This window comes from Lathyrus oleraceus, chromosome 4 (genome assembly GCF_024323335.1).
Source record: "Lathyrus oleraceus cultivar Zhongwan6 chromosome 4, CAAS_Psat_ZW6_1.0, whole genome shotgun sequence".
NCBI lineage: Eukaryota > Viridiplantae > Streptophyta > Magnoliopsida > Fabales > Fabaceae > Lathyrus > Lathyrus oleraceus.
Window position 1 is genome coordinate 468,319,702 of NC_066582.1, and position 5,964 is coordinate 468,325,665.

General features: G+C 39.3%; 1 non-coding gene across 1 annotated transcript; it reads left to right on the forward strand.

Annotated features, from left to right (window-relative positions):
• The first annotated feature begins 4,682 nt into the window (after positions 1-4,682).
• LOC127077351 (small nucleolar RNA R71) lies at positions 4,683-4,789 on the forward strand. The gene has a single exon (XR_007787182.1). It is a non-coding gene; the product is annotated as a small nucleolar RNA R71 (small nucleolar RNA).
• Positions 4,790-5,964: the final 1,175 nt, after the last annotated feature.

Below are 5,964 nucleotides of genomic sequence, written 5' to 3' on the forward strand. Positions count from 1 at the left end.
CGTCCTTGATTTTTACGGCTCCGGATCTCAGAATCTTGGATACTTCGAAGGGGCCAGTCCATCTTGAACGTAGCTTTCCAGGGAAAAGTCGTAACCTAGTGTTGAAAAGGAGAACAGAATCGCCTACATTGAAGTTTTTCTTTACTATTCTTTTGTCATGATAGGCTTTTGTCCTCTCTTTATATATTTTTGCATTTTCGTAGGCAGATTGCCTAAGTTCTTCTAATTTATGAATGTCTAGGGTACGCTTTTCTCCAGCAGCTAAGTAGTCTAAATTCAAAGTTTTAATGGTCCAATAGGCCTTATGCTCTAACTCGAATGACAAGTGACATGATTTTCCATAAACTAGTTGGTAAGGAGTAGTTCCTATAGGGGTTTTGAAAGCGGTTCTATAGGCCCATAATGCTTCTTGAAGCTTCTGAGACCAGTCTCTCCTAGAAATAGAAACATTTTTCTCTAGGATCTGTTTTATCTCCCTATTAGATACTTCTACTTGGCCACTAGTTTGTGGATGGTATGGTGTTGCTACTCTATGCCTAACTCCATATTTTCTTAAAAGTTTGTCAAATATTCTCGATATAAAGTGTGATCCTTCATCGCTTATGACTAAACGTGGTATTCCAAATCTAGGGAATATATAGTTTTTAAATAGTTTGATTACTACCCTAGTGTCGTTTGTGGGTGCAGCTATAGCTTCAATCCACTTAGACACATAGTCTACGGCTACTAAAATATACCTATTTCCTAAGGATGGTGGAAAAGGTCCCATGAAATCTATACCCCATATGTCGAAGAGTTCTACTTCCTGAATGTTTCTTAGAGGCATTTCATCACGTCTTGAAATGTTTCCAGTGCGTTGGCATCTGTCGCATTTGACAATGAAAGCATAGACATCGCGCCACATGGTAGGCCAGAATAGGCCATCTTGAAGAATCTTGGCGTATGTCTTAGAGGTGCTCGCATGTCCACCATAAGGTGCAGAATGACAATGCTCGATAATATTATTTACTTCTTCTTCTGGGACGCAACGGCGAAAGATGCCATCTTTACCCCTTTTGAAAAGGAGCGGTTCGTCCCAATAGAAGTTTCTCACATCGTGGAAGAATTTCTTCTTGCGGTAGTAGTCAAGATCAGGGGGTACTATATCAGCAGCTAGGTAATTAACAAATCTGCATACCATGGTACGTTATTTATTGCTAAGGAATTTTGGGAATGCTCAAACGGATCTAGGTTATTGTCTTCAATGGTTTCTACTTTAGCTATCAGTCTATCATAGGAAAAATCATCATTTATGGGTATTAGTTCAGGTTTTAGATGTTCTAGCCTAGAAAGGTGATCGGCCACTACATTTTCAGTGCCTTTTTTTATCTCTTATATCTAAATCAAACTCTTGTAGTAATAGAATCCATCGGAGTAACCTGGGCTTGGCATCTTTTTTACTTAATAGGTAACGAATGGCAGCATGATCGGTGTAAACAATAATTTTTGCTCCTACTAGATAAGATCTAAATTTGTCTATAGCAAAAACTACAGCGAGTAATTCTTTTTCGGTTGTTGCGTAATTAAGTTGGGCAGCATCTAGGGTTCTACTGGCATAATAGATGGCATGTAACTTTTTATCTTTTCTTTGTCCTAGAACGGCTCCAACTGCATAATCACTAGCATCGCACATTATCTCAAAAGGTTCCGACCAATCGGGCGGTTTCATAATGGGTGCCGAGATTAATGCTTGCTTTAAAAGATTAAATGCGTCATTACATTTTTCATCAAAAATGAATTCAGCATCTTTCATTAAAAGTCCGGTTAACGATTTAGTTATTTTGGAGAAGTCCTTAATAAAACGCCGGTAGAATCTAGCGTGTCCAAGAAAGCTTCAGACTTCTCTGATTGTTTTTGGTGGTTTTAGGTTTTCTATAACTTCTATTTTAGCTTTATCTACCTCTATACCTTTTTCAGAAACTATATGTCCTAAAACTATTCCTTCGGTCACCATGAAATGACATTTTTCCCAATTTAGCACGAGGTTCACCTCCACGCATCTCTCCAGGATTTTCTCAAGGTTAGCAAGGCAATTGTGAAAATTGAATCCGCAAACCGAGAAATTGTCCATAAACACTTCCATGATACCATCTAGGTAATCTGCAAAGATTGACATCATGCAGCGTTGGAAAGTAGCTGGGGCGTTACAGAGGCCGAAAGGCATTCGTCTGTAGGCAAAAGTTCCATAGGGGCATGTAAAGGTAGTTTTTTTCTTGATCTTCGGGGTGAATAGGTATTTGGAAGAATCCAGAGTATCCATCTAGATAGCAGAAGTAAGAGTGTCTGGCTAGACGCTCCAACATCTGGTCTATAAATGGTAAAGGGAAATGATCCTTCCTAGTTGCTTTATTTAATTTTCTATAATCTATACACATCCGCCATCCTCCTTCTAAATGTTTTTCTACATGTTCGCCTTTATCGTTTTGCACGACTGTGATGCCTCCCTTTTTAGGTACTACATGCACAGGGCTCACCCACTTACTATCCGAGATCTGGTAGATTATACCTGCCTCAAGCAACTTAAGAACTTCCTTCTTAACAACATCACTCATTATAGGGTTTATTCTTCTCTGATGCTCCCTAGAGGGTTTTGAATCTTCTTCGAGCGAAATCCGATGCATGCATACGGATGGGCTTATACCTTTCAGGTCAGAGATATTATATCCTAAGGCAGAGGGATATCTTCGTAAAACGTCTAAAAGTTGGTTCGTTTCCTCTTGGCTCAAGGTAGCACTGACTATAACTGGACGATTCATCTTTTCATCGAGGAACTCATATCTCAGGTTCTTAGGCAGCTCCTTAAGTTCTAAGGTCGGTTTCTTAGGGCATGGCATATGATCTGGGGTAAGGGTAAACATTCGTAAAGGTTATCATCGATGTAAGGTTCTTTAAAGTCATCATCTTCCTTTATGGGGGTTGATGGTAACTTAATTGTTTTTATAATTTCTTTTTGTTCTAATTCTCTAACACATTCATCAATGATATCTAAGGCATAACACGAGTCTCCCATCACAGGTGCCATAAGAAATTTCGAAAGTATAAATTCTATTTTCTCGTCGCCTACCTCAAATGTCAACTTTCCTTTCTTGACATCTATTATGGCTCCTGCAGTTGATAAGAATGGTCTACCTAGAAGAATTGGTATATCATTGTCCTCTTTGATGTCCATGACGACAAAATCAATAGGGATAAACAGCTGACCTATCCTAACAAGAACATCTTCTAAAATGCCTATCGGATATTTAACAGATCTATCGGCTAACTGAAGTGACATCTTAGTGGGTTGTAATTCTCCTAAATTTAATCTCTCACAAACTGCTAGAGACATTAAGCTCACACTAGCTCCTAAGTCTAGAAAAGCTTTTTCGATGACATGATTACCCAAAAGGCAAGGAATGGAGAAATTTCCAGGATCTTTATCTTTCTTTGCTAATTTGTCCTCGGAAATAGCATTACATTCCAAAGGCCTCGGATCGTCAAGTCTACATTTATTGGTAAGGATGTCTTTCAGAAACTTTGCATAAGAAGGTATTTGGGTGATGGCTTCTGTGAAAGGGATTTCTACATGAAGTTTTTCTATAACTTTAATAAATTTTTGGTACTGTTTATTGATCTGGGTTTGTTTGAGTCTTTGCGGATATGGTATAGGTGGTTTATATGGCGGGGGCGGTACGTAAATTTTATCTTTAGGTTCTTCTCCTTTCTCTCGACCTTCATGGTTTTCAGATTCCTCTGGTTCCTTTACTTTGTCCGGGGGTCTGGTACATTCCTTAGAAGTTTCAGGTTCACTTAGTCTTGGGTTTGGTGGCTCATCATAAGCGTTCCCACTTCGTAGGGTAATGGCATTGGCTTGTCCTCTCGGATTTTGTTGAGGTTGTCCAGGGAATTGTCCTCCATGTGTAGTCTAAGGGGCTTGGTTTAAAGCTACCTGAGAGATCTGGGTTTCAAGCATCTTGGTATGAGTAACTATTTGGTCAACCTTGGTTCCTAACTGAGTAATCAATTCGTTAACATGAATGTTTTGGTTCATGAACTCCTTGTTTTATTGGGTTTGAGCAGTGATAAAATTTTCCATAATTTTCTCAAGGCTCGGCTTTGGTGGTACAGGTTGCATAGGTTGATTTGATCTAGGTGCTTGATAACTAGGTCTCGGAGGTGCATTATTTTGAATAGGGTTATTGTTTCTATAGGAGAAGTTAGGGTGATTCCTCCATCCAGGGTTATAGGTATTCGAGTATGGGTTCCCTTGGGTGTAGTTCACTTGCTCGGAGTGGGTTTCGTTTAATAGACTGCATTCTGCGGATTGGTGTCCTTGGGTTCCACATATCTCACAATCCGACGAAACTGCGGCTACAGTATTCGGGTTCGTGTACATATGCTCGACCTTAAGGGCTAATGCGTCCATTTTAGCTTGCATCATGTCTATAGAGCTTAGTTCATGCACTCCTCCTTGGGCTTCCTTCTTCTCAACCGTCGCTCGTTCGACTCCCCATGATTGATGGTTTTGAGCCATGTCTTCGATGAGGGCACTAGCTTCAGGGTAAGGTTTGTTCATCAGAGCACCGCCTGCGGCAGCGTCGATGGTCATCTTTGTGTTGTAATGAAGTCCATTATAGAAGGTTTGAATGATTAACCAATTTTCTAAGCCATGATGTGGGCATGCTCGTAACAACTCTTTATATCTCTCCCAAGCTTCGAACAGCGATTCTCCTTGGTTTTGGGTAAATCTAGTTATATGGTTTGGAAGAACGGCGGTCTTACTCGGGGGAAAATATCTAGCAACAAAAACTCTTCTAAGGTTATCCCAAGTCGTAATGGAATTGGGTGGAAGGGAATCTAACCATGATAGAGCTTTATCTCTGAGGGAGAAAGGAAATAATCTTAAACGTATTTCCTCAGGAGAAGCTCCATTGGTTTTAAAAGTATCTGCTAATTGAAGAAATATTTTTAAATGTTGGTTTGGGTTCTCGGTAGCGAGACCCGCGAATTGTCTCTGTTGCACTAATTGTAACAGGGACGGTTTAAGTTCAAAATTATTGGCTGGGATGATTGGGTTTACTATACTAGAACTAGGTTCTTCGTTAGATGGTTGAGAGAAGTCCTTAAGAGGTCTTTGGTTTTGATCTTCGGCCATAGCTCTCTTAATTCTATGAAAGAATAAACGTGCGCGAGCGTAACGTTCAGGTTCCGCCAGAGGGTTTACTAAACTTAAACTTCCGGTGCTGCGAGTTCTTCGCATCGACCGGCGGGAAATAACCTAAGTCTAAACGATATAACAACAGGAAAATGAAATTTGACGAAATTGGTCCCCGGCAACGGCGCCAAAAACTTGATGCGTTGTAAATCTTGATGTTCGCAAGTGTACGAACGCGTCAGAGTAATATAAAAGATTATTGAACCACAGAGACCAAGTGTCAGTCTATCGTTATCTATTGTTATGGTGTTTATCAAAGGCAATTAAAATAGGTGTTTTTGTAGTGTGAAATTGAAAAGTAAAGTTTTAAAATAAATTTAATTAATAAAGACAGGGTCGAATGTAATTCACATAATTAAATGATAATCCAAGTACTTGCTAATAGAACTACTTATGGGCAATGTTTCCTACTTTGAAAAGAACTAATTTAACAGGAACTGTCGCTTTCGCGTATTCAAAACCGAGTTGTACTCCCTAATCAAACCCTCTTATTGTCACTTATAAAAAGGCGCGCATTGCGTTAGAGTAGTAAACCTATTTTTAAGAAATATAGTATCTTGACTAAGTTGAAAAGTATTATAACCTGGATTTCTTAACCAAAAGAGGTTCTTACGAACCAGACTCTAAACTTATAAACGCGTCCGAAAATAGTTTTAAAATCTCTTTTCTTCTTAATGTTAAAAACTCCTAATGAACTAGACAAAGCGCTTTCGCTGTTTTTGAAATAGTTA